Source organism: Dasypus novemcinctus, chromosome X, assembly GCF_030445035.2.
Source record: "Dasypus novemcinctus isolate mDasNov1 chromosome X, mDasNov1.1.hap2, whole genome shotgun sequence".
In the NCBI taxonomy this organism is placed as follows: Eukaryota; Metazoa; Chordata; class Mammalia; order Cingulata; family Dasypodidae; genus Dasypus; species Dasypus novemcinctus.
Genome location: NC_080704.1, coordinates 119699382 through 119725012, shown reverse-complemented (window position 1 = coordinate 119725012; position 25631 = coordinate 119699382). Strand labels below are relative to the sequence as shown.

Genomic DNA, 25631 nt, shown 5'->3' with positions numbered 1-25631 from the left:
CCTTCCTCCAAAGAAGATATACCACATGATAAGCACATGAAAAGATGCTCAACATCATTAGTCATTAGGGAAGTGCAAATCAAAACCACAATGAGATACCACTTTATACCCACGAGGATGTCTATAATTTTTTAAAAAGGAAAATAATAGTGTTGGTGAGGATGTGGAGAAATTGGGACATTTGTACATAGCTAATGGGTATTAACAACCCATTATGTTTTAGCAACTGTGAAAAACAGTTTGGTGGTTCCTCATAAAGTTAAACATAGACTTACCATAAGTCCCAGAAATATCACTCCCATATATATACCCAAAATAACTGAAAATGGGTACTCAAATCCTTAATAGCTCTATTCACAATAGCCAAAGGTGGAAACCCAAATGTTCATCAATGAATGAATGGATAAACAAAGTGTGGTGTATACATACAATGGATACTATTTGGCCATAAAAAGGAATGAGAGGGCAGATGGCCCCTCTTTGGAAATGGTGTTTATGTGTGATGAATCTGGACTCAGATGGGATCTCCCTTCATAAGACTTTCATGCTAATATGCTGGAGGTGCAGTTAATGTTGGGGTTTAAGATATATTTAGGGGATTTGAATCTCTGGACTGACAATGTGATAGCCAGATCCTGAGCCTCAACAGACTCCAGCACCTACAATCTGATTTATTGGACTTACCACACTCAGCTAAGATGGAGTTGAAGAAGGACAACCACCACACCATGGAGCCTAGAGTGATTACAACTGAAAATGGGAGGATTGCATCCAGCATCCAGGTGGAATCTGACCCTCCTCTTGACATAGAGGTGCAATGGACACAACCAATCCAATGTCCACATAGAAGAGGTGGCATTGGATTGGGAAAAGTGGACATAATGGACAAAGGGTATGGGGAAAGGCAGGAAGAGATGAGAGGTGGAGGCGTCTTCGGGACATGGAGCTGCCCTGGATGGTGCTTCAGAGGTAATCACCGGACATTGTAAATCCTCACAGGGCCCACTTGATGGAATAGAGGAGAGTATGGGCCATGATGTGAACCAATGTATATGAGGTGCAGAGGTGCCCAAAGATGTACTTACCAAATCCAATGGATGTGTCATGATGATGGGAACAAGTGTTGTTGGGGGGGGGGGGGAGAGGGGGGGTGGGGGGGTGGGGTTGAATGGGACCTCACATATATATTTTTAATGTAATATTATTACAAAGTCAATAAAAAATAAAAAAATTTAAAAAAAAAAAAAAAGGAATGAGATATTGACACATGCTGTAATGTGGATGAACCTCGAAAACACTACGCTAAATGAAAGAAGTCAGACAAAAAAGGTCACATATTGTATTATTCCATTCATATGAAACATCCAGACTAAGTAAATCCCTAGAAACAGAAAGCAGATTGGTGGTTGGCAGGGGCTTGTGGGAGGAAAGTTTGGAGAGTAACTGCTTAATGGGTACAGCATTTTATTTTGGAATGATGAAAATATTTTGAAACTAGAGGTGGTGCTTTCAAACATTATGAATGCACTAAATGCAAATAAATTGTTCACTACAAAATGGTTAATTTTATGTCTTGTGAATTTCATTAAATAAAAAAACAATATCAAGAAATAAAAATAAAATCCCAATACTTTACTTTGCATGTGTAAGTGCAGTGGTTCAGTCTACTAGCTCTAAAACCATAATGCCTCAATTCACACTCTGACTCTGCCACTTATCAGTTGGGTATTGTTGAATAAATCCCTTAAACTCTTTGTGTCTCATCCTTCTCTTTTATAAAATGGAGATACTATTAATATATACCTCATAGGATTGTTCCAAGGATTTATCTACATAATACATGTAAGAATCTTAGAGCAGTTTCTGAAATATTCGTATCACTCATTAAGAGTTATTATGTAAAGTTCTGTACTTTCTAAACCATTGAATAGATATATAATTAGATATTCATAGAAACCCCTTAGTATTGGAGATGATTGCTTTCCTTGATTGACAAAGGAATTGAGGTTCAGAGAAGTGAAAGTATTTATCTGAAGTCTTCTAGCTATTGAGTGAGACAACTGGGAATAGTATATAGGTTGTTAGTCTCCTAGTCCAGTGCTCTCTTTTTTTTACTGCCTTATATAGAGAATATATTCTCACCAAATGCCAGTAGTCATAGAATGAGAAATTGGACTTAGATTGGACTCTGAGTATCACCATCTTCTTTGTATGGAACAGGACCTGGGACACTGTAAACCTCCTAGTGTTTTACAAATGAGAAACAGTGCTAAGATAGCCCAACAAGTGTGTCTGTAACAATGGATATACTGACAATCACAAGCAGTTTCCACCTTACATAAATAGGGCTCCCAGGGAGGCTGTTTGGAACAAGGAAGGCATTTTCCCAAGGAAGTATCACTGTAAGTGGCAGTACATCCAAATCAGCCTACCAAACATACTTAAAGAGAGTGCTGCTACTACTGCTATGAAGTCTAACCCATAGGCTTTACAGGGGAGGGGGAGAGGAGAACGATACAAAGCTGGAGAGATGGGCAAAGGCCAAATTATGTGAGGTCTTGATGGCTTAGGAGGAAGGTATATTGAGAAGCCACTGGTGGCTTCTAAGCGGAGGACTGATATCAGATTTACATTTTAAAAAGAGCATAATGATGCTATAATAGGGAACCAAGTAGAGTGTGATTCTCTAATGAGGCAGATTTGTGCTTGAATCCCAACTATATACCTTCATAGCTTGAATCCCTTCTGTTCAATGGAGACAAAAATAGTACTTACCTCACAGGACTATAGTACAACAGAAAACATATGTAAGATATTTAGTCCAGTGATCCTATAGTGGGTGTCAGGATATGCTAGCTGCAATTATTATTATCAGTAGTAGTAGTTGTAGTAGTAGTAGTTTATCATTGTCATACCCTTGAGAAACTGCACGGGATACCTAAATCAGGTCTTAGGCCAATGCTGGTAGAAATTAATATTTTGGAATCCTAAACTTGACACAATGGTGGAATCTCTAGAAGAAAGGTGAGTTGATGGAAAAGGCCTGTCTGGGATTGCTGCCAACTAATTGTGGAGATTTCCCTCTCTACTCTTCCAAGCCCAGGATATACCCTTGCCTCTGGTTATGTCCCTCCACAAAGCTGTGTATGAGCATAGAGTGTAATGTTGGGAAATGCATAGAAAAGGAAGTGTTTTCTCATCTTGTGTCACTTCCAAGATTCCCCAAGGGTCCATTCATCCAAAAGTTGCTGAGCACCTCCTATGTGCCAGCTTGGCCCTGAGCCATAGCATTTTTCTAACAACAGCTGAGTCGGAGGCACCATGGGGAAGCCCCCTGGGTGAACCCATAACCTTACATGGGTGGGGGTTGTGCAATCCAGGAACTGGAATGGGGCAGGTGCCAAGGCTTCTTCTGGTCACTGCATGGTCATGGACTTCTTCTTGGACTTAGATTTAGCTGCTGTTTGGCACAAACTACATGAGATTATTAATTACCCTCCAGCCAGCAGGAGTAGGCTAGGATACCAGCGTGGCATGTGTCTCTCATGAACCCTGCACTGCAGATAGTCCATGCCCAGCAAATGGTGATGATGCAAAGGGGTTTCTCTTTTGGCACACTCCTGAGCTCTGTGGTCTTCTCTGGCTGCACCCATTTCTTATATTCTGATGGCCTTTCTGCTGCCTGGAACAGGTGACTACAGAGACATAGCATGGCCTCTTGGCAAAGAGAGTTGTGTTGTGCTTCAGCAGTCTGGGTCTGGGGCGAACTTTGTATGCCAGGAGTGTGACTGGAACTAAACACAGGATGCTACCGAATTCAGGGGCCAATTTATTCTGCTATTATTTCTTACTCAACACTTCAACATCTACTTTCATTCATTCATTTGATCATTTAGTTATTCATTAACATTTGTTGAGTGTTTACTATGTGCTAGGCACTGTTGAAGGCTCAGGGAATACACAAGATATTGTCCCTGTTCTCAAGGACCTTACCTTTTAATGTGGGAGATTGGATCATTTTCATTAGAATATTAATTTTCCCAGCTACATGGCTAAAACCCTCTTTTTACCCTAATTCTCACTCCAGATACTGCTACTGTCTCATAGTTCTCTACTTCATTTATTAAAACCTGGAAATAGATGTCTATACTCATTGTATCCAAATGCTCTCTATTCTTTACATCTTGAACTCACTTTATTCACTGTTGTGATCAAAATCACCAGTGACCTCCATGTTACAAAATTCAGGGGTTAATTTTTGGTCCTTGTATTATTTAACCTATTGGCAGCATTTGACCCAAGTGACTACTGTTTCTTCCTTAAGTCATTTTCTTCTCTTGGCTTCCAGGAAACTATAATATTTGGGATTTCTTCTTTCTTTTCTGGCTGATCCTTCTCAGCCTCCTTTTCTTAGTCCCTTCTACCCAGCCTCTAAACTTTGGAGTGCTTTAGGGCTCAGTCCTTGGACCTCATCTCTTTTCTACCTGAACTTGTTCTCTAGGTGATCTCATCCAGTCTCATGGTTCCCAAAGTTGTATCTCCAGGCCAGATCTCTCCTATGAACTCCAGGTTTGAATATATAACTCTCTACTTGACATCTCGATGTCTAATGTGCACCCCAAATTTATCAAATTCAAAACTGAGCACTTGATTTCTTTTTTGGAGCAATGAAAATGTTCTAAAATTGAATTTAGTGAGGAATGTACAACTCTGATTATAGCGAGAGTCATTGACTGTATGCTTTGGATGGATTGTATGGTGTGTGCATAAAACTACTTTTTTAAAAAACTGAGCCCTTGTTATTTCCCTCTAAAATATAGTTTTCCCACAGTCTTTTCAATCTCAGTTAAATGGTAGTTCCATTCTTCCAGATGCTCAGGTCAAAAACCTTGGTGCCCTTCTTTGATTGTGCATTTTGTCTCATGCCCAACATACAGTGTGCCTGCAAATCTTGTATACTCTACCTCTTAAAATATATACATATTTTTGAACATTTCTAGTTTCTTCTCATCACCTCTATTACTACCACTTTTGTCCAAGCTACCATCCTCTCTCATCTGTATTATTGCATAGCTTCCTAGCTAGTTTTCCTGCTCCCACCCTTGTTTCCCCTTCAATTTATTCTCAACAAGGCAGATAGAATGGGCCTATCAAAATCTAAGTCAGATCATGTCATTCTCTGTTTGAAACACTTTAATGAAACCCTGTCACTAAGAGTAGAAGCCAAAGACCTGATAATAGCCTACAAAGATCCACATGACTTGACCACACATTACTTCCTTTTTCCGCACCACTCTTCCCCTTCTTCTTGACTCATCAGCCGTACTGTCCACTTTGCTGTTCCTCAAACACACTAAACCTCCGAGTCTTTGCACAGACTCTTCTCTGACTTAGGATGTTCTACATCCAGATAGCTTCAGGTCTGGATTCCTCAGAATCTTAACTTTCGGTCGTTTAAGTCTTTATACAAAATTTACCTTCCCAGGTGACATTATCTAAAACTTTTCTCCCCACAAAAAAATGTTTATATCTACATTTTCTGCTTTATTCTTCTCTTTAGCACTTATCATTATCTAATATACTATATATTATTTACTTATCTTGTTTACTGTCTGTCTTGCTCACTGGAATGGAAGTTTCATAGTGGTTAGGTTTTGTGTTTATTATGTCCACAGTTTTATTCCCAGTATTTGCAGTAGTGTCTGACTTATAGAGGGAGCTCAATAAATATTTACTGAATACTTCAATGAATAAGAAAAATAATTCCAACTTGTGATAAGTGTAAGAAGGAAATAAAAAAATTGATAGATTAGAGCAGAGGCTGTCAATCTTGGCTAAACACTAGAATCACCTGGGAATCATTTAAGAAGACAGATGGTTAGGTCTCACTCTTGGAGATTAAATTTCTGGTGGAACCATAAAAGAAGCAGAAAAAAGTTTGATTTGTTCTTAGAAAAGAAGGCTGGTGCAGGTGGTATAGAGGGGCAAGGGAAAGAGTAGAACTCGACGGTTTTGGAGGGTTTTTCAGGGGCCAGATTATGCATGGCCGTATAGGCCATGGGAAAGAATTTGGACTTTGTACTACATTAGATGGGAGCCCTTGGAGGGTTTTTGAGAAATAGAGTCACATGATATGATTTACTATTTTCTAAAGATCCATCTGACTGCTGTATGGAGAGCATGAATTGAGGCAGGGAAACAATTTAGGAGTCTATTTTTGTCATCTAGGAGGGACTTGGTAGTGGTCTGTACTGGGCTGGTGATCTAACATTATCCCATTCTGTTTATTGCAGATGCCTGAGAGTGGTGCACAAGTCCATTCTGTTTAGGTAAACATACACACAAGGCCATTGTTTCCTGGAAAACATTCCAAAGCTAAGATTCTGTAGTTTGTTAGTTCTGTGATGAGCAGCTCAATGGTTATAGTACGTATGTCTTGACCTTGTCTAAGGAAAGACACAGTTGGTCAGTTAATGGAGGAGATGTTTTCTAATCAGAAAGCAGCCCAAGCATAAAGGAGCTTAGAAAAGAGAGAAAAAGTGATGGCAGCATTAGAGAGAGAGAGAGAGAGAGAGAGAGAGAGAGAGAGAGAGAGAGAGAGAGAGAGAGAGAGAAGAGAAACATACAAGGGAGCTTATAAATTAGAGGGGGAGATAGATGATCAAGTCATGAAAACAAATAGTAATAACACAAGATACAATGAGGTAAATACCCAAAGTGAGATAAAATATTTTAATAATTGCTATAATTTATTTAGCACCCAATTTGTCCTGAACACTCTGTTTGGTGCTTTACATAAGCTCTCATCAAATCATCACAACAACTCTATGGAATAGATCATGCCATTACCCATGATGTGAATGATAATAATAGTAGCTAACATGTATTAACTGCTTAATATCATCCAGGCATTGGCTAGGTATTTTGTAATATCTCATACAAGCACATCTTCAATCTAAGGATGAAGATGACTACAACTAGAAAGGATGCGTGACTTATCCAGGATCACAGAGCTAGGCAGGTGCAGCACAGATATTCAAACATAGGTTTGACTCTCAAGCCCAAGCTCTTAAAGTGTTCTGAGAGTTCAAAGCAGATAGTTTCTATTCTATTTTGTTCTGGGAGGTGCATGTATGCTGGAAGGAAGACTCCATGGAGGAGTAATGATGTGAAGATGGGAAAGCAGGGAGACTATTCAGGGTCCAGCAAGTAGCCTTACTTTGTTAAAGCAGAGTGTCCGATGGGGAAGATTAGCTCAATGACAGCCCTTTCCCTTCTTGTTCCTAGTTACGTCACCTGGGCCAGCAGGAAATGCAAACTCCATCAATCCTGCCTGTCACTCACGGCTTGAGCTTGGGATTTCTTGGTCCTTTTAAGACCCCCAGAAGCTCAAACAGCCTTAAGTCCACTCTAAAGTGGGACAGAATATAGAATTTCAATCTGAAACCATGATGAGTGGGGAGTTGGCATCTTTCTCACCAGTTCTTCTTTCTTAGGGAGAAGTAGAACTTGGGAATTTAGAATGTTGACAACAAGATCTGAAAAAGACAGGAATCCATAGGAACTGGCATGCAACACCCAACACAACATCTCATCAAGCCAGCAAAGCAAGTTCATCATGCAACGCTGTTTTTAACTGCAAAAATTTGGCTAACAATCTGAATGCCCATCATTATGGGATTGATACAATAAATAATGAAACATCCTGAGAAGAGCACATTGTGCCACTGCTAAAAAAGATGAGGTAAAACTATGGGTTCTGATGAGAAGAGATGTTACCAAATGGTTGTTAAGTTAATAAATCTGGTCACAAAGCAATCTCTATAGTATGATTCCATTTAAATCATAGATCTGTGCTTTTCCATATGCACAAAACTTTTAAAAGCAGTTATCTGGTAGGATGTCAATGTACAGAATTACAGAACTATTTTCTAATTTTTATAATTGGCTATGCTGTTGACCTTTACAACAAGCCAAAATTACTTTTGGAATTGGAAAAAAAGCAGTAATAGCTTTTCTATCTTGAAAAACAAAAAGGCTCCATATTGCATCACCCTACATCCTCAACCATCCTGTCTTTTTAACAACAACGTTATCTTGAATTTTGCTATGCATCTGAAATTGTCTACTGTAAGTTTCTCATAAATGAACTAAGATGAAACAATAACATATTAGCCAGAATATAATACAGGCAAATGAACTGGTATTTGATTAAATAATTTTGTCCAAAGCATAAGTAGCAACCAGTAGAAAGGTCTCTAGAGAAAGGTCATGGGGTTTTTCCATTTTTATTAATAACTTAGATGAAGAGACAGAAAACATACTTACCACCTATGAGGATGACTCAAAGTAGTTGAAGGACAAACTTGAGATTCAAAATGAGCTCAGATGGACTGGAATACGGGCTAAAACAAAAAAGGTAAAACTTAGATAAGATAAAGATAAAATTCCTCAATGAAAAAAATTAAATTCCATTATTGTGAGGGTCAGAATACAGGAAGTATGATTTGGCAGCAGCTCACATGAAACAAACAAACCTGCATAATTTGAGCCAAAAGTATAATGTAGCTAAATTATTCTGCTGCTAAAAGTAGAACAAGATTTTAGGCTGTAATAATCAAAGTATAGATTCTAGATCCCAGAAAATAATTGTAGCATTACAATCCCTGCTTTTACCTCCTGGAGGTTCCTGTTCAATGACAGACACCATATTTTGATATCACTAAGAAAGTGGAACACCTCCAGAGGAGGTCCACAAGATTGGCAAAGGATTTTGAAACCATCCCACAAAAGAAGTGGCTCTTGAAGGATCAGGAACAAGAGACTCGAAAAAAAGAATAGTCAGAGGACATATAGAAAACCTATCTGCTTTTGAATCTCGAGTGTTTTTGTATGGAAAGTATGTATTTATTCTGGGTTGCTCAGGTGACAGAACTAGGGCTACTGCCACCCAATGGCGACAAGGTGGCAGATTTTCAGTAAAACTGTCAAAAACTTTCTACTTCAGAGAATCCTGTGAGATGCTGAGCAAGCTGGTGAGGCAGTGACTGTATAAGCCAAGGCTGGTTAAAGTGATGTCCAGTGACAGAATTACACCAACGGGTCCGTTTTCAGCTCTAAGAGTCACTCTTTTCTCTATTCTCTGCACCATGCTTTCTCTCTGTGTCCCATTCTGGACCAATAAGTGCTATCCCTGCCATTTACAGAGGTAAGGACAGCTCTGTAGAATTTCTGGGGCTACTGCCTCTTGTTTATTATTTATTGTCCAAGGCCTGTAAGGGCAAAATCCACTGCTTATAAGAGGGCCAAATCGCTGATGTAAGTTAAATCATGCCCCTCCCTGGACAAAATCCTCCTGTGGCTTTCCATCTCACTACTGTAAATAGAAATGTCATCATTATGACCTACAGAGAGTTCTAAGTCAGCTGGTCCCTGTGAATTTTCTGACCTTCTGTTCTACTACTCTTCTCCTTATTTACTTCAATCCTGCTGAATGATTTCCCTGGCTGTTTCTCAAAGCCAGGCATGTTCCTAACTCAGGGCCACTCCCTGTGTGTTTTCTGCCTGGAATGCTTTTCCCCTAGTTATCTGCAGCATTTGTCATCCCACCTTCTTCAGGGCTGGACTTAAAGACTACTGTCTCAATGAGAGCTTACCTGATCACCCTCTGTAGAAATGTAGGCTTTGCAGGCACCTCCACCTTTCCCCACCAATTCTGGACTCCTTACCAGGCATCTTAATTTTTCCACATAGTACTTAATATCACTTAACATACTATCTATTTTACATATTTATTTAGTTTTTTTCTCTCTCTCTATTGGGCTATAAGCTTTTTAAGTGGAAGAAACACATCTGTCCTGTTTGTTCTTGTATCCCAGCCCCTGGAGCAATGCTTAGCACATAATAAGTGCTCAGTAAATATTTGTTGAATGAAATGATCATTGCATCCCAAATCCATGGCATTTGCTACAGTCTTGATTTTATCAACAAAAAAATTTAAGAAATAGATCCCAAAATAATATCAAGGGTTTGTGTCTTAGTAGGAAGATCTGGGATGATTTTGTTTAATTTTCTTATTTCCCCAAGCTTGTGTTATGCAGTCACATTATATTAATGATCAACTGTTCATAATAAATTTAGTAGGCGACATTTATTGAGTGTTAACTATGTGCCAGGCATTGTGATAAGCACTTAGATTAACCCATTTAATTCTCACAATTGCTCTCTTCAATTGGCACTACTATTATTCCCATTTTAAAGACAAAGAAACTGGGAAGTAGGGAGGTGGGAGGTGATATAACTTGCACAAGGTCACAAACCAATATAGGCAGATCCCAAAGCTCATGTTGTTATCCCTTGACTATAATAAAAGATGACTGATGATGATGATGATGATGATGATGATGACAGCTAACATTTATTGAGCACTAACCACATGTCAGGCACTGCGCTAAATGTTTAACACATATCATCTCATTTAGTGCTGATAAAGTAGGAATTATTATGCCCATACCATAGAACTAGGCTCCCCCACAATGTAATAAACCTCACTAACAGTCCCACTTGGCCTCTGTTTTGGTTTTCATGGGAAAGATGCTTTGATTCCTTCTTCTGTATTCCAACAAAGTGGAGAAGCTGGAGAAGTGATAATTAGCCAGTCCCTACTTGAATCATCTGCTCCTTGCAGATTGGGTCTCCAGAATACCTTGTGATTTCAGCCTTAACTTGTACTGATGCCCCTGCCTAGAATGTCCTTCTTCCCTCTGCCAGCCCAATCTGATGCAGTTTTTTCCAAAGCATAGTTCAAATTCGTCCCCTTCCAGGAAACCTTCCATGACCATCTCCTCCCACTCTGATATCTTTCATCATGCAGTCTGTATCACTTATTCTGGCTTTGTGGTGTTGGCTCTCTTTCCAATCACATATGTCCATTCTTTTCAGACTATAAGCTCATGGAGATCGCTCAGCTCTGTGCCCCTTGGCATCCTATGAATACTGGTATGTTAGCTTGCACATAGTAAGGCCTCAAAGACTATTTTACTGATTTAATAAAGACATAACACCTTCATTGTTGTAAAATGGTTTTTTTCAAGATTTTTTCATGTATATTATCTCACTTTAGCGTCACAAAAGCCCCTAAAGATAAAAGAGGCAGATATTATTTTTCTCATCTTACAGTTAAGGAAATGGAAGGCCAGGGATATGAAATAAGTTGTCTCAGATCACATATATGAGAATCGAGACTATTCTTTTAGACTCCGAGCCCCATCATTTTTGCATTAGACACTGATTCTACTGGAAGTCACCACAGACTGGGAGCAAAGCTAATAAAAGTCCTATAAGGACCTTGTCTTGATTCTATGATTTATTCACCAGAGCAAAAGCAATAAAGTGCACCAAGAGGCAATATCCACAGTTGAGATAGGGAAGGCAAATAAGTTCATATACTCCATGGTGAGAAGTGCCTGGGGTTTATCAGATGGGTGATGAAGACTCTGTTTTATTCTTTGGGAGGTTGTGAAAGTGGACTGAACACAATCCTCTACATAGGACAGATCCGCTCAACCTTCAGCAGAAGGCAAGCAGCCCAGCAGGCAGAATGGTGAATGTGAGTGTCAACTAGGAGGCAAGGTATCTGGGTTCAAGTTGCAATTCTGCTACGACCTAGCTGTTTGACAGAGAGGAAGGTACCCAACTTCTCTAAAGATATCAATGTACAAGGCTTCTCAAGGCCCTAACATTCTTAAGCTCTATGCCAGAGGTCACAAATTGGTTCTCCATAGGCTACAATTGACTGGAGCCTGGTAGTGGGTGCACCATTTAGACGGACCATGTGGCTCCTTCTTGGGCAAAGAGAAACAGGTCAAAAGTTAGGGGTGCTAATATCCTAGACACACCAAGTGAGGAGTCAAAAAGACACTGATGTAGATTGATATTAATTTAAACAGATATTTAAGTTTAACTATTTGATTTCACAAAATCAACAAAAAAGTCTCAAATGATGAAGTAAATATACAACACTAGGAGAAGGAGAGGAGGGTAGTACATGGATGGGGGTTACATAAGTGAGTTAATGTCTCCCTTCTCATACCAAGGGTTGTCAGTAGATACTGTTTAAAGTTGGAATATCAACAAATTGGGTTAGGTATAAGCATATTATTATTACCCAATACTTGCTACTCATATGTTGTCCTTTGACTAGCTGCATGGACATTACCTGGGATCTATTTGAAATGGTGAATTTCCTGTGTGCCCTTTAACAACATCCCCAGGTAATTTGTATGCACATTGATACTTGAGAAGCTCTGAGCAAAAAAAGTAAATGACAATTGGGTTGCCAGGAAGAGGAAAGTAGGATATTCAAAATATGTAAAAGCATTAGGAGAATACTGTGGAAGAAAGAGCACAACATTCCTAGGAAAAAAGTAGCTTGGTATGGCTGGTGCAGTAGTACATGGGCATTTTGGAATTTATCTCTACCAGTGGAGCTGTAGAAGAGAAAACTGGAAAGACAGTTGTGGCAAGATGGTGGAGGATTTTAAATGTCATGATAGGAGTTGTGGACAATACCCTAGGCAATGGGGAGTACTAGAAGACTTTGAGCCAAAGAAGGACATGATTACACATATACTTTAGTAAGGTCACTTTGGCTTTGTGGGTGATGGATTATAGAGGAACAAAAATGGATAGGTAGATAGTGGTGGTAGGAGAGACCAGTTAGGAGGCTCTGGTAGTGATCTAGATTATAGATGACTGTAGCAGAACTATGGTGGTGGTGGTAGCAGGCAGGATAAGAAGGAGAGGGATTCTATAAATAATGAGTTAGAATTAACAGAATTTTTTTAACAATGTATGGAGGGAAATAATTCCATTGGTTGTGGTCGTGGAATCAGACAAGCCTTGGACCTTGGACAAGTGACCTTGAACAAGTTAGTCAAATACTCAGATTCTTAGGATTTTCATCTGTAAAATAGATATAACACTATCTGCCTCATAGATCTGTCTTGATGATTAAGTGAGATACTGTAATGTGACAAGTTTAACATAGCATCTACCAACAGCTAGTCACACATTACATGCCAGCTACAATTGTTTATTTTTTATTGAAATGTAATTCTCACAGCACAAAATTCACCCTTTTAAAGTATGCAATTCAGTTGTTTTTAGTTTATTCACCAAGGTGGTACAACCATTACCACTATCTAATTCTAGAACCTTTCATCACACCATAACCAACTATAATTGCTAACTCAGTTGTATCCTGTTGATAAACATAAAAACAACAGCCATCACAAAATAATATAAAACTTTTGTCTCAGTTTGCCAGGGCTGCTATGACAAATACCCCAGATTGGTTGCTTAAACAATAGGAATTTATTGTCTCGTCATTTTGTAAGCAAAAATTCCAAAATCAAATCAGTAAGGCCATACTGATTACTACCTGATATTCAGGAAATCTATTTAGTGAGTAGTGATCAAAATTAAAAATAAAAGGTAATGGAATAGGGAATTAACAGTGTGCATTGCATATAGTAAAGTAAGTATTGCTTCATGAAATGTTTGTTGTCATATATATACATATATATATGTATACATATATGTGTGTATATCCGTACTTCAGTTCTATATGCCATACATAATATGTACGTTTAGTGTATTTAGGTCATGGTTTAAAAAGTTTGAAGTACACTAGAGGATATTATCTATCATTTAGGGAAACTGACATCCAAAGAAATAATGTTAAGTCCCAGACCAGGTAAGAAATGACCAATAAGAGCATGGAGTCTGATCCATTTTTCCTCTTTCTATTGGTTCTGGCCTAAGATGTAAAGGCAGGTTAGGGGTATTGCTACAGGTATCAGCCTAATTGCACCAACCTCATTAGACAGAAAGTTATCTGTGTTTTGGGGGCCTTTACTTGTTTTTTGGTTAGTGTGGGCTTTGCGTAGGGTAATAAAACTTGCTCGTCCAAACAATTTGTTATGATTCGCAGTGGTGAGAGGTATGGAGACTTAAAAAAAAGAAAAACACCTGAAAAAAAGATTAATCAGGATAAAGAGCAACCCTAAAACCCTTTCATGTGAGTCCTACTTTCTGCAAGCATGTTAGGATTGACCAAGCCTGGGAGAATTTTGCAGCAAATAACTCTTGGACCCTTAAGATCCTTTCAGAGGGTGGGGTTTGTGGAGGTTGGGAGGAAGTGGGGTGGTGGGCAGCACCAAATTTGTTTGTTGAACATACGTGAATGAATGAGGAAGTGATTAGAATTCCTAGAGAGGCGTGGCCTTTGAAATAAGGCTTTCAAGGTGAATTTCTCCCCTTAGTGTAAGCTTTTTCTCTATCTCACATTTATTATAAATCTGCATGTATCCAGCATAATAGAGGGATGGGATTATATTGTTTACTAAAGATTCTCGTTAACTGATTTGCCCAATTTTCAGAGATTTCAAAATATATACTGGACAAAGCTCTACTAATCAGAATTGAGTCCTTCTAAGGGGATTCAGAGGACACCCCAGATTCTTGTTATGACAATATTTATGAGCCGAATAAAAATTTTTGCAACTGTGTAATGCTTGATACTTCTAAAAATTCTTTCCTTCATTCTCATGTTACCCTCATTGCAAATCTGGGAGGTAAGGGCAGCATTTTAATTTTCTTTCCTTTTACAGCTAAGGGAACCAATTCAGAAAGGTCAATTCCCTTTACCCAGGGTTTCTTGGCAAGTCAGTTGCTGAATCAGGAACAAGACCCCCAATCTGCTGAAAACTATTTCATTGCTTGTTTCTCTACATCATAATATGCATAGCAACCATTTGGGTTATTAAAGGTTTCTTGTTGTTTCTGTTCTAGATAATTTTGGCAGGGATAGATTTGATGTCTAACTTAGAGACTCTGGGCTGAAAAAGTAGACATGATCCTGGCTATATACTGCTAAAAAATTTTAGGTACCTCAGAATTTTAGAAATAAAGATGTCCTGGTCCCACTACCAGATTCAAATTCATAGATCTGGGGTAGAGTCAGTAATTCTTGTTCAGGTCAGATGAGGACCACACACTGAGGATACGGGACAAGAGAATGAAGATGCTGGTGATGCACCAGGAGCTCCAAGCCTCATTTTTACCCACTAAATGCTACAATCTTTCCAAACAGTTCTACCATCTGAGAAATACAAAGGGAGTAGGGAAATGGACTGACTCTACTTTCAGCTTCATTCGTTTCACCATTTGTTCTACTTATAGAAGAGATGATGATCAATGCAATGGCTAAAGAGCAGGTAGTAGAAGATAGATGGTACAAGAGACTTAGTTATTCCACAGACTTTGTTATATATTCTGGATTAAAAATTGACTTCAGACTTCACAGTCTTGGGGAGAAAACTTGGGCCTAGAGGATGAATTGAGGGATGCCAAGGATACCCATCTTTGCCCTAACTGTCTTCAGGAGAAATGAATCTTACTCCATGTTCTTATTGGTATTTTCTTACTATGTTTGGGACTTGACAAGTTATTTCTTTGGATGTCATTTTCCCCAAATGAAAGGCAGTATCCTCTAATGTATTTCAAAGTTTTTCCACTGGGACTGACAGATAGGGAGTACACTGGACATATATACTATATACATAGCATATAGTACTGAAATACATATACACACATATATATGCATATGTTTATATGTGACAGCAAATATTTCATGAGGTAGTACTTACCTTTACTAAGTACAGTGTACACTGTTAATTTCCTATTCCATTACCTTTTATTTTTTAATGCTGGTCACTACCAAAGGAATTGATTCCCTGACTAATGGGTAACGATCAGCAGTACTCCACTCCAAATTTATGAAATCAGTATTTCTTCAAGGTGAGGCCTAGGAATCTGTACTTTTTAACAAGGACCAGACCTTCACTGTTATACAGGAATCACAGTTCTCCTCAGTGCATAGAAGCAAATAACAACCTCACTATTTATTATCAAATGCTTTCTACTTGTCAGTGCTGCCAGCTTAAGAGCTTTCCATTTGTTATCTCTCTTAAATCCTCACAACCATCCTATTTTATACAGGAAGAAACTGAGGCTCAGAGAGATTTGATAAGCTGCCAATGGAAATACCCAGAGGGGATGAGAGTCAGAGCGGTGATTCATGGAGGGGTCTGTATGAGCCCAGGGCTGTTCCCTGAATGGCACCCCTACACCTCTCCTCTCTGCATTCCCAGAGATCTGTGATCTGTCCTGGAGTATTATATATTAATTCAAATTCTGGATCATATACCAAAATGGCCCAACCTCTAGAGGGAAGGAGAAAGACATAACAACAACAAAAATAATACTTTGCACTTATATCAAGTTTTGCTGTTGCCAAAGTATATGCACATCTATTTCTCCACATTTATATCTTTTATCTATCCCATGAGGCAAATGGGCCAGATGAAAAAAAAAGAGGCTTAAAGAAGGGAAGTGAGTTGCCTAAGGTCCCACAGCAAGTTCACAACAAAACTTCACTACTCTGACTCCCACAGGCAAAGTCTAATACTGCAGTTGGGATGGCTTGCTTCAGAGGTCCCAGATCCCTACCCCATTTCATATCTCTCTTAAGAGATGGCTTGCTTTCTGCTTCTCTCACCACAGGATTTATCACTAAGTTTGGTAACAAGCATGCTCTGCACACACACTGCCCGAAGGACAGGTTGCCCCAACCTACGTGGGGTTGTACTGAGGACTGGTTGTATTTCTATTTTTACTATGCAATTTATGAAAAGCTCTCCACAGTGTTTTTTTTTTTTACACTTTTAAAATTAAACTTAATAGATCACAAAGAATGTTACATTAAAAAACATAAAAAAAAAAAAACATACGGGGAAGCGGACTTGGCCCAGTGGATAGGGCGTCCATCTATCACATGTGAGGTCCACAGTTCAAACCCTGGGCCTTCTTGACCCACGTGGAGCTGGCCCAAGTGCAGTGCTGATGCGCACAAGGAGTGCCCTGCCACGCAGGGGTGTCCCTGCATAGGGGAGCCCCAAGTGCAAGGAGTGTGCCCCGTAGGGAGAGCCACCCAGCGGGAAAGAAAGTGCAGCCTGCCCAAGAATGGCACCGCACACACAGAGAGCTGACGCAGCAAGATGACGCAACAAAAAGAAACACAGATTCCCGTGCCACTGACAACAACAGAAGCGGACAAAGAAGACGCAGCAAATAGACACAGAGAACAGACAACCGGGGTAGGGGGGGAAGGGGAGAGAAATAAATAAAAATAAATAAATCTTAAAGCAAACAAAAAGCCCTAAAAACATAAGAGGTTCCTATATACCCCACTCATTTCTGTAAATTGTATTTTTTAAAGATATATACATAACAAAAAAAGTTACATTAAAAAATATACGAGGTTCCTGTATACCCCCCACCCCCCCACACTCCTTCCACACCAGTAACCTCCCCCATCATTGTGGTGCACTCATCGCACTTGGCAAACACATCTTGGAGCACTGCTGCACCACATAGATAATAGTTTACCCTGTAGTTCACACTCTCCTCCAGTGCATTCAGTGGGTTATGGCAGGTTATATAAAGTCCAGCATCTGACCCTGCAATATCATTTAGGACAACTCAAGTTCCCAAAAATGTCTCCACAGTGTTTTAAAGAAAATAATGAATTCTATGGTGAAAGGATCCTTTCCACTCAGGTTAAATGTTACCAGTCACTGTGGAAGCAGCCTTTGGAAGTCTCTGCCCAGCAAAATGTTGAGACCTCATAGAAATCCTAGGTGGTGGATTGGACCAAGCTTCATGATAGTAGAAAGGGATCGGAGGGTCGTATGGCCCCCATTTAGCCTCCTTGACTGAGGCCCTGCATCCGTTGAGAACATTCCCTCTGTTTCCTCCACAGAGAGGGATGTTGTTTGCAGTGTGTACATTTCAAAGCAATGGCTAAAGAGCAGGTAGTAGAAGATGGATGAGACAGGAGGCTTTGTTAATCCACAGACTTTGTTATGTACTCCAGACTAATTATTGTCTTCTGACTTCACAGTCTTGGGAAGAAAACTTAGGCCTAGAAGATGAATCAGTGGCTACAAATGAGTAGCTATTTATTAAATATTGTATCGAATCTAACAATTTTCTTCACCCCTTCCCCTCCACAATTCAGGTCATTTCTCCTCTCCCCTTTACTTAACAGATCCCAAGGCAAACCTCCCAGATGATACAGGCATGCTCATACACATGCACACCCCTGGTAAAAAATGAAAAAAAAAATCTCTTTTCTCTTGGCCTCAGTCTCCCCATGTATAAATCTATGGTCGCACTAGATGGTCTATTAGGTCCCTTCTCTGGTTGTGATTCAGGCTCAGAGCATAAAAGTGCAAACTGACTTCAAATTGTGTTATAAAAAACTGTTGTTAAATGGGGTCACAAAAGTAATATAAAGAAGAAATATTTTCATGTCCATGAGCATGGTAATACTTTAAAGATGATAGGATTGTACTTCCTTTTCCTTATTTTGCTTCATTTTTCATTATATTTATGCATGGTAGGGGCTGTAAATCCAACTAGTTAATTTGCTCTTCCCCATGTGTCAATTTCTTTTCCCATGTGAGGGTGGCAGATGCAATCCAGCCCTGTAATAGCTGAGATTTAAGACCTGCAGAGCTTCAAGCTAATGCCATTCTCACGATAGTGGAAGCACTATATTTTGATGTTAGAAAAATTTGAATAGGTATTAAATTTGCTTTGTGGCTGTAACTCCCTTTTAGTTTGATGAAGCTGGTTTAGGATTTGATGGCTTTATAGATTTCAATATCAAGAATGTACAAAATATCTCAGCTTTTTATTTTGTGTTGTTAGTCATTTAAGTGTCTTCTTCCCTGAGGGAATGCTAACTAGACCACCTGGCTGCTGCTCACCAATATAGCCCATGCTCCTCTCCTACCTGTTTTTGAGGGTTGGATTCAAGATGAATGAGATTGCACAGATGAAATTCTTCCAAAGCGTTTTAAAAAAGAGACCAGAAGAAATGAGAATATTTGCACTCATCTGTAGTACTCTAGAGAGATTGAAGTCAAAGTGTGTTTGAATCCAAGTTACTGAATCTCCTGGGTCTCAGTGTCCTCGTCGTCAAAGGGGATAAGTGAGGATCTACCTCATCAGGTTACTGTGGAGATCAAATAAATAAAGTGCCTAAAGCAATGCCTAGCATGTGCTAATCTCACAATATTGGTTGGTTATGCTGGTTATTATTCCTCCTGGCCAAACCGGTCTTTCAGCTTTCTGATACTTAACAGCCTGCATTTTCTGGCCATCTTATTTCACTGGAAGATCTGAAAGCACACGAAAGACGGAGTTGAGCTGAGGTTCACCTTAGAGCCACTTGGATGGGTCAAAATCGCCCATTTTCCTGTTGATTGATTTATTCGGTTTGCAAATATTTACTGACCACCTATTCTATGCTAGACACTATGCAAGGTGATGAAGACATAAGGATAAACAAAATAAAGTCCCCACTTAATAGAATTAACACTCTAGAAGAGAGCATTTGGATAGACAATAAATAAAATGAATGAGAGGAATGAGCTTGGTGTGCTGGAGGGACAGAAAGTCAGTGTGGTTGTGGTTGGGCTTGCATGAGAGAGGATGGTAGAAGATGAGGCTGCAGAGGAAGGCAGGGACCAAATCAGTCAACCTTTATTGTCCAGGTAGGATGTTTGGTCTTTATCCTAACATAGGAAAATAAATGGAAAGTTTTAAGCTAAGGATCAATATACTCACGTTTGTTAACGTTCTTGCTGATTGTTATGTGGAGTAGAGATTATTGGGTGCAGAGCTGGCACTGGCTGATACAGTGTGTTTGTATGAATTACAAACAAACTCCCCTTCTTCAAATGGAAAAAGAAAAAAAAAATAGTTTAATCTTTGATTGTACAACCTGAGCAATTGTAAGTCCTGTCCAAAGGAGTTTGCCAGAGCACTGGTAGGTAGCAGGCAGCCTTGGCAATGTGCACTCACACACCTACATTCTTCTCACTTATGCCTTCTTGGTCACTGGAATATGCACACCATCATATGCACCCCACTATTCCACCCCCCAGATGAGGCAACAGGATGGGAGGGATGGGACTCCAGCTTTTGAGAGCAGTAGGCTGTGGGTGAGGGAAATTGGTCCAGGGGATGCCTGGGACTTTGGAAGGGCCTGATGCATTTGTGCATGCCATCGTATGTGTGCATTTATGTGAGTTTTTGTGCTCTCCTGAGCATATGCAAGGCCATGTGTACTGGTACTGGTTTATTTAGGAGCAGTGTCTCTTCCACTATCTCTCCTATTTGGAGCCAAAGAACCCAGAATATTTGAACCCATCTGCACACTCTTCTATAAGTGAGTATGTCTATGCTATAAATGGCACACTCATAGCTCTGGTACCCTTGTGTAATATACAACTTGAACATCTATGCATGACAGCCCTGGTAAGGGAGCAAAAGTGGAAGCAAGATGCCCAGGAAAGAGATGATAGTGGCCCACACTAAACAATCACTGAGGAGTTGGTAAGAAATGGTCAAATTCAGGATATATTTTGAAGGTAGGTCAACAGGATTGGTTGATGACCAGGTTGTAAAGTGAGGAAATGAGAAGAATGCAAGATAACAAGTCAGTGTTTGAATTAAGCAGCCAAGTGAGAGGTAGTGCCATTATTGCATTTACTGAAAGGGATTACCTGGAAGAGGAATGTACTTGTAGGAGAAAAATCACAAGTCCTGCTTTTGATAGCATTCATCAACTCCAGCTGCCCATCTAAACAAAAGATACCAGTCCCTGTATTATAAGCTCCTTCTCACTGAAGATATCAAAGCACTTTATTAAAAGGGTCTCTGAAAAATTGATAATCCCTGATACTAATCTTTGCCTCAGTAGGTTCCTTTCTATACTTCCTTTGGCCTGAAATGAAATAATGATTTCAGTTTTTTCCTACCAGTTTCTCTACCAATCTACTAAATTCTCAAGTCCTCACTTAATTACAGAATTCTCTCATATACTCTCTCTCCTCTCTTCCCCCCTCTCTCCTTTCCTCCTTCCCTCTGTCTCTCTCTCCCTCCCCCCATCCTTTCTCCCACCCATATACACACATGCCATTTCTAAATGTCCCCCTGTGAGATTGATTTTGTCAAAACCCAAAAACCTTCCACTTTGGGGGAGTATGCCTGTATCCAAGACAGAAAGTTTTTGTCTAATGCTCCCAAGCAGCTGAGGACTCCATCACTTTACCCAAAGCCTCCTCTCAGTAGAGGAAAGAGGTACTTTGAGCACTGAACAAAATCAAGTGAGTGGGAAAATGAGCCAAGCACTGAGAAATTCAAGAAAGTAAAGTTGACTAGGGGAAAAAAAGAATCAGGAAATTTTAAGGTCACTATGATCTCTTTGATTGAATTTACAACTAGTAGCAGAGGACTACAGATTGATCAGTGCCTCAGGAAGAGGAAAAAACTAAGCTAGAAGTGTTGCACCCAGATATGGATCTTTTGTATGTGTAACTGATGTCAACAGAAGCAACCAGATCTCCTTATTCCTGACCACCTTCCCTTAGAACCAGCCCACTGCTTCTCTGGGCATATATAAAATGACCTAGGCACCAAAATGCTATTCATTAATCTAAATTGTTTCCTTGCATACAGAACTCATCCTTCACATTGGATCATGCTAGCCTCCCTCCTCCAAAGATCCAAGTTTCCCATTAAGGCCTAGGGAAGGGTTCTGAGGAATGACTCACTCATGGTGATCCAGATGAGTCTCTGGGGCCTGCTCTTTCTCCATCAATCCTAGTTCAGACTTGTACTACTGAGAGCCCCTTGTGCTTTCCCCCTAAAATCTGCTCATATTGCCAGAAGAACAAAAGAGTCCACCCTTTTCAGTGGCAGGCTGTGGACCTGCTCTCCATAACCAAAAGGTGCCATGCTATGGCAGCCTTGTTTCATTCCAGCTGGCAAATCAAAGTAATCTGAAGTGTGCAAGGACTTTTAGGAGAGGGTAGCCAAATGCAGACAAGCACTTGAAAGGAATTATCAATCAATAATAATTATAGCTCCAATTTCTTGCTGTGTAATGGCCTGGAACCCCTCTCTGCTCTTCAAAGGTGTCCACAGTTCCTTAAGATGTGCACACGCAGCTCATAACATGGATGTTTACTTCCTTCCAAGATGTTAGGAGAGCATCTCTGTGACTTCTTTTCCTGTCTTTCCTTTTTTAACTTGATTTTTAAAATTAATTTCAGACTTCCAGAAAAACTTTAAAAAATAGTATAAATATCCATGGAACTGCACTACACAGTGAACCCTGAGGTAAACCATGGACTTTAGCCACTAGTACACTTACAAAAATGTGCTGTCACGAATTGTAACAAACCAGTGCAAGGTGTTGGTGGTGAGGTGGTATACGAAAATCCTGTATTTTATGCATGATTTTTCTGTAAACCCACAACTTCTCTAATAAAGAAAAACATAAATTTAAAAAATAGCATAAATAATTCCCTTATATCCTTCACTCAGATTCTCCAAATTTTAACATTTTACATTTGCTTCATCATTTCTCTCCCGCTCTTGCTATACAAATTTATATATACACACCTAGATTTTTCTGAAAGATTTGAGAGTAAGGGACATATATTATGATATTCCTAAAAACTTCAGTGTGCGTTTCATATAAAAAGGCATTTTCAACCTCAGGTTAATGCAGTCCCCAAGTTCTACCCTCCTTTGAATTCTTGGAGCACAGGTTACTTGTATCATTTACTTATCAGTCTTTTCTTTAGGTATATACCTTTATTAGCCTTGATTTATTTATATAAATGCGTGATACAAAATGCCATGATGCCACTCAATGATATTAGTAAAACTTTGTGAACAAATCAGTCATTATGTTACCATTGCATATGAGGTAATAAATTACCAACCTTGGTAGTGAAATGGATATAACATGAAAAATTGTGAATATTTTCTTACACTATTAACCCAAAATTTATAAAAGAGACATAAATTATTATAACTTAGGGTTTTTTTTCTTATCAATCTTCAAATGATTACATTTCCAAATGAGGTTATTCGTATCATGGGCAAGTACTCTAATTTAAATATTTACATATATGCCAAGGACAAAACTTTTTGGCCTATGTGCATTGATTACAGAAATACAGATTAGACATATGTTTTTCTATTCCTTCTGCTAAATACAGCTAAAAAGTCTGCACATTATATATGAAAGAAACATAAGAAATTTTTGAAAAGGTAAAAAAGACAGCAGACCGAAGAAGGACCTTAGTAACTGAGGAATGACATCATAGTGAGTTCTTAGGGTTTTCTTTTTGCCTCATATTTTAGTTTCCTTGGTTGCTCAAGCAAATATCATGCAATGGATTGGCTTAAACAATGGAAATTTATTAGTTCATGGTATTGAGGGTAGGAAAAACTCCAAATCAAAGCAATGCTTTCTTCTTGAAGACTGGCATTATGGAGTTGGTTGCTGGTGATCCTTGGTTCTAGGCTTCTCTGTTGCATGACAATGCACATGGTGGCCTCACCTGGCCTATCCCTTTTCTTCTGGGTTCCATTATTTTCTTCAAATGCTTTCTCTCTATCTGTCTGAGTTTCATTCTGCTTATAAAGGACTCCAGAATTTCATTCTGTTTATAAAAGACCCATCCTGATTGAGTTGGCTATACATTACATAAAGTAACTTCATCAAAATGTGCCACATAAAATGGGTTCACAACTATAGGAATGGAGTAAGTTAAGGACATGCTTTTCTGAGGTACATAGCTCAAAACCATCATACCTCATATGTCCTAGACTGTGTGGAAGAAGCCAGAAACCTGATTATGCTAATGGGTGCAGACAAAATCAAAGATCCAAGAAATCATGCTTTCAATAGAAAAGGGTCAACCTAAAAAAAGACCTCTATCCTTATCTGGCAGGAACAGGGTGGTACCATTCTACCACAGTGGGGTTGGCTTAAGAAGATTCCTGCTAAAACAAGAATTATAAATAAGATCCAGAGATTCACAACATAATACCCAAAATATTCACTTTTTAATAAAAATTCACTTTTCATACCAGAAACCAGGAAAATCTGAACTTAAATGAGGTAAGACAATCAATAGGCACCAATACTGAGATGGCAAAAATTGTAATTATCTAACAAATTTAAAGTAGCCATCATGAGAATGTTTCAATAAACAATTTTGAACACACTTGAAACAAATGAAGTAAGAAAAAGTCTCACAGAATAAAAGATATAAAGATGAATGAAATGGAAATTTCAATATTGAAAAACACAATAGCTAAAATAAAATACACAAAATAAAATACACAAAGGTTTTACTCAATAGCAGAATGTAGAGAACAAAGGAAAAATTAGTGAACCTGTATAACAATAGGAATTACCTAAGCTGAGCAGCAGAGAGAAAATAGACTTAAATAAATTGAACAGAAACTCAGAGACCTGTGGGAATATAACTAATATTTATGTCTTCAGTGTCCCAGAAGAGAAAGAAGGTGGGACTGAAAATTTCCCAAATCTGTCAAAAGATATAAACCTATAGTTGTAAAGAGTTGAGTGATCCCCTAATAGAGCAAACCCAAGTAAATCCATACTAAGTGTTTTAATTTGCCAAAGGGCTGCTGATACAAAGCTAGAAATGGGTTGGCTTTTATCAACATATTTATTTGGGCTTAAAGCCTATAGTTCCAAGGCCACGAGAATCCAAACCAAGGCTCACGAGAGGTTCTTTCTCACCAAAGTCAGCTACTGTTGATCCCGTTGTTCCAGCATGCGACAAAGCAAGATGGCTGCAGATCCATGCCAAGGTCTCAGCCTTCCCCTTCAGGATCACCTCCTCTCAGAGTCCAGTTCCTAGAATTAAGTTGGAGCAACCAGGCATAAGGCTTGTCTCTTTCCACGCTTCCTCTATCAGTCTCCACTGCTCCGCTTTCTTCCCAAGCTCAGTTGTAAGTTATCAGGCATACAGAAGGGATCTTTGTCTCTTCATTTGTTCTGTGGACACGGCCTCTTGTGGACTTCATGCTTAAACAGTGCTCTAATCTTCCTTCACATGGCAGGATAAAAAATGGTGACTTCCCTTTCCTGTGTCTGTTTTTATCAAACACTATTTTTATCAGACACAGCAAGAGTGCAGAAATTCAACCTGAGTCATGCCTCACTGGTGTAGTCCAATTGAAAAGGTCTCACACCCATAGCAATGGATTAGCTCACAAACATAATCTTTCTCTTTTTGGGATTCATAAAATACTTTCAAACCACCACACTAAGATGCATCATAGTCAAATTTTTGAAAACTAAAGACAAAGGAAAAAGCTTGAAAGCAGTCAGAGAAAATGGCACCTTATTTATTGGGGTAAACAATTAGAATGACAGCAGATTTCTCATTAGATATGATGTTGGTCAGAAGAAGGTTGACACAATATCTTTCAGGTGCTGAAAGGAAATAACTGTAAATCCAGAATTCTATGTCCAGTAAAAGTATTCTGTATAAATGTAGGGGAAATAAAATCTTTCTCAGATGAAGGGAAACTACTATAACTTGTCACCAGCAGACATTTTCTAAAACTATGGCTAAAGAAAGTTCCCTAAACAGAAAGGA

General features: G+C 39.1%; 1 protein-coding gene across 2 annotated transcripts in view; it reads right to left on the bottom strand.

The window, feature by feature from the left end:
- The window catches only part of PAK3 (p21 (RAC1) activated kinase 3), a 401520-nt gene that overhangs the window by 334676 nt on the left and 41213 nt on the right, over positions 1 to 25631 (bottom strand). For both annotated transcript variants that reach the window (XM_058292198.2, XM_058292196.2), the window contains exon 2: positions 8329 to 8405. The gene's annotated coding sequence lies outside the window, so the exon portion shown is untranslated. The remainder of the gene's footprint in view (positions 1 to 8328; positions 8406 to 25631) is intronic.